The sequence below is a fragment of the Hippocampus comes genome, unplaced genomic scaffold (assembly GCF_001891065.2).
Source record: "Hippocampus comes isolate QL1 unplaced genomic scaffold, H_comes_QL1_v1.1 scaffold255, whole genome shotgun sequence".
Taxonomy (NCBI): domain Eukaryota; kingdom Metazoa; phylum Chordata; class Actinopteri; order Syngnathiformes; family Syngnathidae; genus Hippocampus; species Hippocampus comes.
The window spans coordinates 572,019-584,519 of NW_017806034.1; the positions used below are offsets into that span (position 1 = coordinate 572,019).

Consider the following 12,501-nt stretch of genomic DNA (forward strand, 5'->3'; position numbering starts at 1 on the left):
TATATAATTTAAAAAAAAACAATAGATGTGTACCATCCGCACATACAATATTTGTCGGTAAACACGGAATTGGAGTTTTTGCATGTGTGCTGCTGTCTAGGCACCAGTGACTGCATGTACCCCCCCTCTCTCCCAATGCAAGATGACTGCCATTGGCTGGTTTTAGTCGATTAACGCTTAACTTGAAAGGAGGAATATAGTTGGCTGAACTGAAATTTACATGCAAGGTCATGTGGCTGATTTTGTCCTCATTTTGAGATTAACAACTCGAATATCCTACATTTTTTTTTAATGTGTCAATTCAGTATGGCTCTGAATTTACAGTTTTCTGTGCCAGCATGAACACATATGGGAAGGACCCCAATGTTTTATATGATCACAATACACAAATGGGTTCTCCATTTTCAGGAAGGCAATGAACAGAACAAATTTTGAAATTAAAATGTAAAAAGTCAAACATACCCAATGACTGTGGTGATGATGGTGACGTAGTAATAGCATTCGTCATAGCCTCATCATCTGTGTCTGATGCATCACTGCCAACACATAGTTTCTCTGAGGAACGGAGCAAACACAGATAAAACTTAGATCATATGAACACCAAAACGTATACAAGGGTGGGCCTTCAATGTACACGTCAATAGGTAAAAAGTTACCTTTTATTGTGAAATTGTTCCCTGTAGCATGTTGCAGTGTAACGGTTGACTCGTTTTTCAGAAACTGAGGCATTGCCGTCACAATTTACACTTGCTACCAACTTTAACGACACCAACAGAAATAACGTTCAATCGTTGATTAAGGGTGCTAAAATGACTTAATTATGCTGACACTGTATTCTACCGCATCTGTTGTCAGTGTTTAGTGGCCACTCAAGCATCATTGATGCTGACGGTCTGACACAGTTGCCGTTCCTAATGGTCACTTTTTAACAAACCAGGCTTACTCAAATGTGCCATTTTAGCCGGCGACATCGTTACTGTAGTTGTGTCGTCATTTGGCCAACAAGTACATAGCTCATTTCAACCCTTCAACAGCAACACTGAACAATAAAATGCAAAACAATTCATTAAACCATTATATCTTTTGTTTCTACAACCTGATATTCAAATAATCAAATAAAATGTTAGTCTAACACAGTAGGGCTGCTCAGTTCTAAAAAATATATATATTAATCACGATTATTATGTCTTTCATTAAAAGCACAATTATTCAAACGACCATTTATTTTTTTGGGGACAAAGCAAGAAAATGTTTAAGCATTAGGAATATATATCATTAAGTTCCTCTTGGTCCAAACAAAATTATACAAATTTGTTATCCAACCATCCATTTTCCGAACTGCTTTATCCTCACTAGGGTCGCGGGGGGTGCTGAAGTCTAAAGATTTGACACTTCAACTGATTTAGCAAGTTTTAAAACTTTTAAAACCATGTCTATGAGTGAATAGTTTTTAAGTTTTTAATTTTATTTCATTTGTGTCAAAGTATAGTTCATCGAACGTTGCATTCAGGAAATTCAGGTCTTTGTACCTTGGTTGACATGTCTGCTTGAGCCTTCTCATATCTTTCATGTCTCTTTAAACATGCAATGTTGTTTTCTTTATACATCTGCTTGCGCTGCATCCAACGACTTTGATCCTGCAAACACAAAAAGCATTTAGAGATGTTAATCGTGTAGTTTCTTTCTATGTATTGATTTGTCTTTTATGGCACTTTTGGATATATAAAAAAAATAATTATTATTTTTGCCATAATCGCCAACCTTGGTTAATGGCTTGATCTACATTATTCAATGTCATGAGCTAAATCAGCCTTCCTCAACTGGCGGACCGCGATCCACGACCGGACCGCCGACCTCCTCTGTCCGGACCTCCTCTGTCCGGACCCTCAGCAAATTGTATAAAATAATAATTTATAGTGATTTTTACGTTATACATTTTGTATTTGTGGACTATATTCTGCGCATTACCGCGATCGCTTGTTAAAATTATCCGTTGTATTCTTTGTGCACTAACAGATGTATTGCAGAGGACCGCAGCAGCGCGACTGTGTGTTGTATAATGTTTGACTCACTGAAGACCCTGGCTGAGCAGGGCATGTCGGCGATAACGACGCGCTGATTGGCTCCTCTGAACTTAAGATGTGCCCATACATAAGCGTCAGCATATACGATGCGCTGATTGGCTCCTCTGAACTTAAGTGTGTGCAGTTTTGCTCCCGTCTACCCGGGGATCTTTGCAGCTGTTTAACAGCAGAACACCACAACATGGTAAATAAACAGAACAATGGCGTCCTCAAATAATATTTGCATGCCTCAGACATTGCATTCACTTTTAGTGGAAGAACAGCACTGCACATTCCTGTGCTCCCTTGTGTCAGTATTTAAAATGGTTCTTAACTCCTCTTCTGATATGTTTTTCAGTGATTTCAGAGGGGATGTGAAAAGGGGAATTGTACAAATGAAAAGGATATTTTTGTTTTCATGGTTAGTATTTATTTTGGTAAAATGAGTATTTTGTTTTGTTTTTGTTAAATTATGGGAAAAAAGACAACTACTGTTTAACAAAGTTAAAGTAAAACTGTCTTATTTCCCTAAAAGGGCTATTTCTATTATTAAGCAGGCACAACTTAACAAAATAAGAGTTCCTGTGCCTCAACACAATACCTCTCATTATTTGCTGTGCACTGGCAAAGTGAATAATTATTTTCATGCACCCCATTATTGGTTGGCTGTGAGGAGTGTTCATTTGTATAAGCTTGGCTTGACCATACTAAATGGGCATATAGCCTTGCTCCCCATCACCGCCGTGCATGGGACCGGACCTTGGTCTTATTAAAAAAAATAAAATAAAAAAGTGGACCTACAGCATTTCTAGTTGAGGACCACTGAGCTAAATGATGAGTGTCCTTATTTCTGACACGAATTACAGTAAATGGCCTCTTCAAATTCAGGTATTACAAATGCTGCTGCTGTTATTCCTGCCTTTGGCTGTTTGGATCAGTCAGTATATTTTAAACACATCTGTGTTTGCGCACATGAACCGTAACAATACAATTGGCACTTTTTTCTGTATGCATCATTTTAATCTGACTGAATAAAAATCAACTAGTAATGTTACAATGTCCCACGAACCATGGTGGTGGCGGTAGCAACAGTCTCGCAAATACTATTTGTAAGATCAATTTAGCTCACCATAGTTACGCCCTTATCTGAACGAAATTGGCTCCACAGTCACGCGCTACGTGGTTAGCACAAGGCCGGGACAATCGAGCGCCAATTACAGCGCCTCGTTTTACTCCGCTAATAGGCCAACTAGTACGTTCATATATAAATACGTCCATAATCCCGACGACAGTAGTTTAAAAAGTAAATTTCAAAGCTACGAAGGAAACAAAGGCGTCGAAGTTTTGACCGTGAAGATGTTTGCATTTAGCCACAATGTGTCGACCTGCAGTTGCCTGCTACATTAATTGCAGGACCAGCAGCACAGTGTATCGGACACCTTGAGCACACCGGAGCAAATGCCGTCATACATGTCCTAACAACGTGCAAATAAACTTGACGGCACCATAGTATGGAAGTAAAATACGCACTCACCATTTCTCTTCATCCGGAAGCGTCTGAGTCCACCGCGTCTTCTCACTGTGGAGTCCTCGATTAGAGTCGCGCCAAATGCGAAGAGCGTTCGATTGATAACACGGGCTCACACCGCTTCACAGGTTCAATGTATAATTCACAAACAAAGTAATTCTGGGCCGCCCCTGGTATAACACAAACGCACCCTCAATCACACGACTTTACAGTTATATGCCACGGGGTCTACTACAAAAAGAGCAGGGATGCGAAATGCATTTTGGAAAAAAGCATTGAAACATTGTTCTATATTAACATTAATATTAATATCAATATTAATTCATTTATGGAAAGCACATTGTCTGGTTTAAATAAAATGCTATGTATATGGTATTACATTTTATAATTAGGAAATACACCCATCCATCCATTTTCTAACCGCTTTACTCTGAACTGGCTGCCAGCCAATTGCAGGGCAGACAGTTAAACAACCATTCACGCTCACAATCAAGCCTACGTATAATTTAGAGTGTGGAAATAAGTATTTTAAACAAAATTTCGAGTGGACATTTAAATTACTTCTCTATACCTTCAAATTCTATCATTATAATAATTTTTTTTTGCATCAACTTCCAATTCACATTAGCCGTTCCTAGTCAGGACTCACAAATATATCTAGTCGATAAGTGTATATTAAAGATAAGTATATTATTGACAGAGTGACGTATAAATGTGACTTCCAATTCACATCATACAGAGTCTATGGAACTGTAGATTTGTGTAAAATATGATCAGACCAAATCCTCTTGGCCCTCTTCCGTCTACTATGCAGGAAATAAGAATGTTGCTCATATTAGGACCACTGATGTCATTTTTGCTGGTCCGTTTTTGGGTGAAAATAGGAAAGGAATCAGAAAAATCACTTAATATAGTGAAAACATTGCTGAGTTAGCAACATTGATCAATGTTAGAGCACTTGCCCTCTACCTCGCTTGTACCAAGGTCCACACGTAGGCACATAAAATAGCACAACTTTCAAAATAACAGTACCATATATTTCATGTTTTATCATGATTTGAGTGGATGGGCAGCCGACTGGTTAGCACATCCACCTCACAGTACAGAGGTCCAGCATTTGAATCCGGGCTCTGGCCTTCCTGTGTGGGGTTTGCATGTTCTACCCCTTCGTGCATGGGTTTTCTCTGGGTACTCCAGTTTCCTCCCACTTTCCAAAAACCCATGGTAGCTTAATTGAACACTCTAAATTGTCTGTTGGTGTGATTTTGAGTGTGGATGGCTGTTTGAATGCGTGCCCTGCGATTGGCTGGCAAGTAGCTCAGGGTGTTCCCTGCTTACTGTCCAAAGACAGCTGGGATAGATTTCCAGCACACCCGCGACCCTCATGAGGAGAAGCGGTTTGGATAACGGATGGATGAATAATGACTTCAGGATCATTGTGAGGGCCAGTGAGAGACAGCGGCTGGGCCGAATGCACCTTTCCATAGGCTGTAATTTGCCCGGGTTTACGTTAGTGTCTATTTAATTATCTTTAGCTATCCTCAGCACCTCCTCCGTGGTGGAGGGGTTTGTGTGTCCCAATGATCCTCTGAGCTAAGTTGTCTGGGGCTTTATGCCCCTGGCTGGGTCACCCATGGCAAACAGGTTCTAAGTGAGGGACCAGACAAAGCAAAGACCCCTTATGACGGGGGATGCGAGGGACATTTAGTCTGAATGGACCATGTTCCGCGCCTCTATTGTTGAGGCGGCCAATCTGAGTTGTGGCCGTAAGGTGGTTGGTGCCTGTCGTGGCGGCAACCCCCGTACTTGTTGGTGGACACCAGCAGTAAGGGATGCCGTCAAGCTGAAGAAGTAGTCCTATCGGGCCTATATGGCTTGTGGGACCCCAGAGGCAGCTGACGGGTATCGACTGGTTAAGCGGAACGCAGCTTCGGTGGTCGCCGAGGCAAAAACCCGGGCATGGGAGGAGTTCGGTGAGGCCATGGATGCCGACTTCCGGACGGCTTCAAGGAAATTCTGGTCCACCGTCCGACGTCTCAGGAAGGGGAAGCATTGCACCACTAACACTGTGTACAGTGGGGATGGGGCGCTGCTGACTTCGACTCGGGACGTTGTGAATCGGTGGGCAGAGTACTTCGAAGACCTCCTCAACTCCACCAACATGCCTTCCTTGGAGGAAGCAGAGTCTGGGGACCCTTAGGTGGGCTATCCTCTCTCTGTGATTGAAGCCACCAATGTGGTTAAAAAGCTCCTCGGTGGCAAGGCCCCAGGGGTGAATGAGTTCCGCCCGGAGTACCTCAAGGCTCTGGATGCTGTGGGGCTGTCCTGGTTGACACACCTCTGCAACATCGCGTGGTCATCGGGGAGAGTGCCGCTGGATTGGCAGACAGGGGTGGTGGTCCCTCTTTTTAAAAAGGGGAACCGGAGGGTGTGTTCCAACTACAGAGGGATCACACTCCTCAGCCTCCCTGGTAAGGTGTATTCAGGGGTGCTAGAGAGGAGGGTACGTCGGGAAGTCGAGCTTAAGATTGAGGAGGAGCAGTGTGGTTTTCGTCCCGGCCATGGAACTGTGGACCAGCTCTACACCCTTAGCAGGGTCCTTGGGGGTACGTGGGAACTCGCCCAACCAGTCTACATGTGTTTTGTGGACTTGGAGAAGGCGTTTGACCGTGTCCCTCGGGGAGTTCTGTGGGAGGTGCTTCGGGAGTATGGGGTACCGAGCCCCCTGATCCGGGCTGTTCGGTCGCTGTACTGCCGATGTTAGAGTTTGGTTCGCATTGCCGGCAATAAGTCGGACTCGTTTCCAGTGAGGGTTGGACTCCGCCAAGGCTGCCCTTTGTCGCCGATTCTGTTCATCACCTTTATGGACAGAATTTGTAGTTGCAGCCGAAGCGTTGAGGTGGTCCGCTTTGGTGGCCTCAGTATTGCATCTCTGCTTTTTGCAGATGATGTTGTACTGTTGGCTCCTTCAAGCAGGGCTCTCCAACTCTCACTGGAGCGTTTCGCAGCTGAGTGTGAAGCGGTTGGGATGAAGATCAGCACCTCCAAATCTGAAACAATGGTCCTCAGTCAGAAAAGGGTGCAGTGCCCTCTCCGAGTCGGGGAGGAGATCTTGCCCCAAGTGGAGGAGTTTAAGTATCTTGGGGTCTTGTTCACGAGTGAGGGCAGGAGGGAGCGGGAGATCAAGAGGCGGATCGGTGCAGCGCCTCCTGTGATGCAGACGTTGTATCGGTCTGTCGTGGTAAAGAAGGAGCTGAGCGAAAACGCGAAGCTCTCTATTTACCGGTCGATCTACGTCCCAACCCTCATCTATGGTCACGAGCTATGGGTCGTGACCGAAAGAACGAGATCCCGGATACAAGCGGCCGAAATGAGTTTTCTCCGCAGGGTGACTGGGCTCTCCCTTAGAGATAAGGTGTGAAGCTTGGTCATCCGGGAGGGGCTCAGAGTAGAGCCGCTTCTCCTCCACATCGAGAGGAGCCAGATGAGGTGGCTTGGGCATTTGATCCGGATGCCTCCTGAGCGCCTCCCTAGTGAGGTGTTCCGGGCATGTCCCACCGGGCATGTCCCACCGGGCATGTCCCACCGGGCGGAGACCCCGAGGACGACCCAGGACACGCTGGAGAGATGTTACCCAGCTGGCCTGGGAACGCCTCGGGATCCACCAGGAAGAGCTTGAAGAAGTGGCTGGGTAGAGGGAAGTCTGGGCTTCCCTCCTAAAGCTGCTGCCCCCGCGACCCGACCTCGGGTAAGCGGTGGAAAATGGATGGATGGATTGATGGATATCCTCAGCACATAGCAGCAACCAGTTCACTGGCTCGCATTATTGTTGTGTATTACCCTGCCTCACACAAAAAGCTTCTGATGAACATAGCAGTGGGGGGGGGGCATACACAGGGTGGGGATTTACAGACTCAATGTGTGTGAAGGCCAGCTTGGCAAGCCACATCCTCATTCAAAATGGCGCACATCGGAGACAATAGTTAACATCATTCACCAATAAATCACTTTTGAATAATCAGAAACAGAGGAATTAAAAACACCAGCAACTGAGGCTAATGGAAGCATTTGTAACAAAAGAAGACGTGTTATTTTTTTTCTGACGTCACACCCACTCTTCATTGGCTGGTTCGTTTCGCTTTCTGTTTGTCAGGTTTGACTCACTTTGAAAACGCACTTGATGAGACTATCCCCAGACTTAATTGCAAGGTATAGTGTAGCTTTTAGCTCAAATATACTTCTAAAAACCTACATACATGAATGATCTGGGCCAACAATAATACACATTTTCATTCACTAATATAAGCATTGATCATAAAAGTAACAATACTGATGTTATTAATCTTGTATAATAGTCTGGCTCACACAAATAGGGATCTTCTACTGATTAACTCAACGGTGTGGGGGAGGGGCATAGACGCAGAGGGGACTTACAATCAAGATGTGTGTGAGGGCTAGCCTGGCAATCCGCATCCTCATTCAAAATGCTGTATGGCAGAGACGGTTGTGGGGGAGGGGCATAGACGCGGAGGGGACTTACAATCAAGATGTGTGTGAAGGCTAGCCTGGCAATTCGCATCCTCATTCAAAATGCTGTATGGCAGAGACGGTTGTTTATTTCCATCATTTAGGATTAAATCAGTTTTAAATAACCAGAAACACTTACGAGTCATGAAAACCTCAGCAGCTTGTGGCAATTGAAGCATTTATCTCAAGAGAAGACGTTTTTTTCTGACATCACGACCACTCTTAGTTAATTGATTCGTTTCGCTTTCCATTTGATCAGATTGACCCACCTTGGAAATGCACAAGATGAGACTATTTCCCGGCTGCAGAAAGCAGGTCATAATATTTGTCACATTGAGTGTAGAATCAAAAGGTATAGTGTAGCTTCATAAAAGCTCTAAAAGCTCGCATACATGAATGCTCAGTGCTAACGATAATATAATCTATTTACATTATTTTACAGTCCACATTTTCATTCACTAAAATTTGTGTTGATAATAACAGTAACAGTAATAGTAATACTGCATTAGTGTTGTTTTTTTAACTTGGCTCACACAAATAGAGCCTGACTGCTAATGAACCCAGTAGTGTGGGGGAGGGGCATAGACATGGTGGGGACTTACAATCAAGGTGTGTGTGACGGCAGGTTGTAATATTCTTCACACTGAGTGTGGAATTGAAAGGAAGTGTAGCACTTAGCGCAAATGTACTTCTAAATCAGGTTTTATGTTAAGGCAGGATGTGTCCATCACATTGGGAGAGGAGTCGTAAGGAAGCAAATGGAGGATGTTACTGTGTATTGGTCCAAGCTGCCAGCTTAAGTTTCAAAAACACTCCTGTCTGTTCAGGCCAAATAAGCCTGCAGTGCCAGCTTTGCTTCATTGGTCCACTTCTTCTCAGTTTTCACTTTGAAGTTTGTATGTTGGAATTAACTAGATTAACTAGTGATCAGGTGAACACAAAGCTGCACAGGCAGCAAAACAATATGAATCTTTCAGTGTTGTATAGCAGAGATTAAGACTGTTGCCTTCCCTGGCCAGACCATCAATGTCAGACTACATGAATGTAGACCACTTTTAGGCCAATAGTCGTGTCGCGGTCAAACATAGTGTCTCGTAGCCAATTTTGAGTTGTCTTGACACATCGTAGCCTGTGTCGTGTGACATATTCAAAGATAAGTTATCTGGTATCTGGGATGCTGCAGATTTAGCATGGTGTTTGTGATGTGTTTACTGAACCAAGTTTCAGTGAAGAAGAGAGCAGCAGACTGTGTGAACACTTTCTTGGACTTTGTGAGAGAGGAGAAGCTCGTCCATTGTGTTGGGCAGGGAGCATAGTTTTGCAACAAAAATCAATGGGAGCGGAGTTAGAAATCCTTGTTGTCAAATATTTCCAAGAACGCCGGCTCACTTCACCATCAACCTACGGCATCCACTTAATGTGCCATAGAATGCTGCCACTCCTCCGGTTAATATCTCAAAATACTTTTCTCAACTCAACTGTATTTATAGAGCACTTTAAAACAACCATCGCTGTATACAAAGTGCTGTACGTGGAGCAAATACTAACCCCCATCTACCCCTGCCTCCGACCACAATCGGTGTCCATCTGATTATTGCACTTAAAACAAGTCACTACGAATATGCAATAATCACAAGTGTGCTTGGCTGTCTGTTGTTGCTATTTGAATTGAATCGCTTTATTGTCATTACACTTTCGTGCAACGATACATCGCTTAACAGGCACACTCTGCACAAGAAACATGAAAACAATGACCAACATGGGATACACTGCAAAGGGCCTGTCGGTACTCGCTATGTAAGCGCCCCGGGATCTTAGTTAGTTATTTGTTTATTTTATTTTTATTTAACATATTTATATATTTATGTCTTGTGAATTCCACTCCGGTTTCCTCCCACATTCCAAAAACATGCATGGCAGGCTAGTTGGACTCTCTAAATTGTCCCGAGGTGTGAATGTGAGCGTGGATGGTTGTTCGTCTCTGTGTGCCCTGCGATTGGCTGGCAACCAATTCAGGGTGTCCCCTTGCCTACTGCCCGAAGACAGCTGGGATAGGCTCCAGGACCCGCTGCGACCCTAGTGAGGATCAAGCGGTTCGGAAAATGGATGGATGGATGATTTTTTTACGTAAATTTTAGCTGTGTGTTCAATGCGCTACATGTTTGCACTGTGGTTGAGAGAGGAAAGTAATTTCTTCTGTGCTGTATGTTACACATAGAGCATATTTGACAATAAAAGCTGACCTGACCTGAAAATTCGGCAAGCTCCCTCGCTGCCCATCTTTAAAACTCGTCCCAAAACTTATTTGTATTCTTTGGCATTTGACACAGCATGACTCAGATTTTATCTTAATTATACTGTTTGGTGTTTTCCACTGTCTTTGTTAATATTTTGTTGCTTTATTGTTGTCTATATGATATTTGCTCCATGTATAGCAGTTTGGTTAAAGTGATGGTTATTTTAAAGTGCTCTATAAATACAGTTGAGTTGAGTTGTCAAAACATAGATTCTGCATCCTTCTTCCACCCATCACATCCCCCAAATGAATGCGGAAAATGCCATCATTGTGCACATAGGAATGTTTAAGCTTGGATAAGGCATTGTTATCTCTTCTGCGCACAGTCAAAGTTTCAGGGCATTTCTTAATGGTTAAAAGAAAAAAAAGGGCTCATAAAATTGCTTTTTTTGAAACGTCATTAGTAATCAGCAATTCCTATTTTTCCACGCAAAGGATAATTGTGTTTAAAATAATCTAATTCTCGTAAGCGCAGTGCATTGTGGGTAGCTGATGTGTTTCGTCTCTGCAGAAAGCCTGACTGTGGTCATTCTAACTTTCTGTACACCTTCGAAAGCAATGGCTGTAAGTTGGTTGTTTTCATAGTTATTTAGAGATCGTTTTCGTCAAGTTTTGTCCCTGAAACTTGCTAGCTCGGAGCACTGTGTACAAATGTAGCAATGCCGCTAAGTTCGTGCTAACGAGCTAATTAGCATGCGAACGAATCGCGAAAATGCTTTGCTTATCATTGTCACACTTAGAGGGGCATTTATGTCTGTCGTTTGGCACTAGACAATTTGTGTTGTATTTATTTCATTGCGAGAAGCTAATGCATGTTTTCAATCTGTTTATTCTTGTTTCACTCTACATTAGGAGTCACCATCTTTTATTGAGAGGGGGAGCTACTTCATGTGTACCGGTTGTGTGAAGGGCGACCAAATTGATCCACATCCCAAATGACATATTTGTCCAGATTAACTTTAATATTATTAGAATATGTTATTTCTAATATTTGATTATTTAATTTCCAACCTGATTTCCAACCTCCAATCAGATTGTGTTAAAGATGTCTCACAATACTGCTGGAGTTTGCATTTTCAAATCATAATTTTTACGAGCAAATCACGATGTTCTAGCACTGGCGGGCTACGCATGTGGTCCTCACGGGCTACCTGGTGCCCGTGGGTGCCACGTTGGTGACCACTGTTCTACATTTTCAGTGAGCTGATGTCACAATTGTGCACCATACGCTGTCAACACGGCCGAAATAAAGGAGCAAGACCAGTGATAATATTACAGTTTAATCCCAGCGAGTCCCAGGGACTCACTGATCAAAAAAGTATGAGTCCCATTATGCGTTTAGAGAGCCCTCAATTTCGAATTCTGAAATGGTCTACTTATTCAATTGCATATGACAATAACGCAAACAACAATATACATTGAGAATAGGTTTATTTCTTATATACAAATGCTGCAAAAATGTAATTAATTTAGGCATACAATATTTGCTGAAAAATAGGTTCTTATTTCATCCCATGGTTCAGTCTTTGATTTCATAAATTCTCCTCTTTTTCCTCTGCTTCCAATGATGCAAGTCAACTTATTATCGCAAAACAATATCCAACTGTAGCTGCTTCCTCTGTGATATCTCCGCAATAAACTTTCGCAACACTTGTTTTAACGTTACACAACTTGGCAATCATCTGCTTTCCGCCCGTGGTTGAAGGCCGATCTCGCCAATCTCGTTTTGCCGGAACGGAAATCTCGTCACGCGAGATTACTTAAGGCGAGATATAAACAACAATAGTGCCGGATTGTCAAACGGTGAAACTGCGTTGCTGGAAAAAAAGATGTACCGTCGTTCTTATTTTATTTTGACTGAGAAAATTCCTTGCGTCCCAAAAACGCACATTATTTAGAAATGTGCGTTCCATGGGAAAATTATGTGTCTAGGACGCGGGACGCAGAGGTAACGAGATGACTGCAAGACACTCAGTTTCCTGGATCATGAAGATTTGACTTTGGCTTGCTATTGACCCGCGTTAACATCCCCAGTGTATCTAACACATAGTGATAACAGTACAATATGTTATTCATGCACAGTATTA

The 12,501-nt window shown here is 43.1% G+C and overlaps 1 protein-coding gene and 1 long non-coding RNA gene across 3 annotated transcripts in view; one reads left to right on the plus strand and one right to left on the minus strand.

Annotated features, from left to right (window-relative positions):
• Positions 1-1,612, minus strand: part of LOC109529547 (uncharacterized) — a 3,219-nt gene extending 1,607 nt beyond the window's left edge. Inside the window, exons 1-2 of the long non-coding RNA XR_002170859.1 lie at positions 1,530-1,612; positions 463-555 (exon numbers count right to left, since the gene is read on the minus strand). This is a non-coding gene — a long non-coding RNA (uncharacterized LOC109529547). The remainder of the gene's footprint in view (positions 1-462; positions 556-1,529) is intronic.
• kirrel1b (kirre like nephrin family adhesion molecule 1b) overlaps positions 1-12,501 on the plus strand; it is a 67,144-nt gene that overhangs the window by 18,488 nt on the left and 36,155 nt on the right. The gene's annotated exons all lie outside the window — the stretch shown is intronic.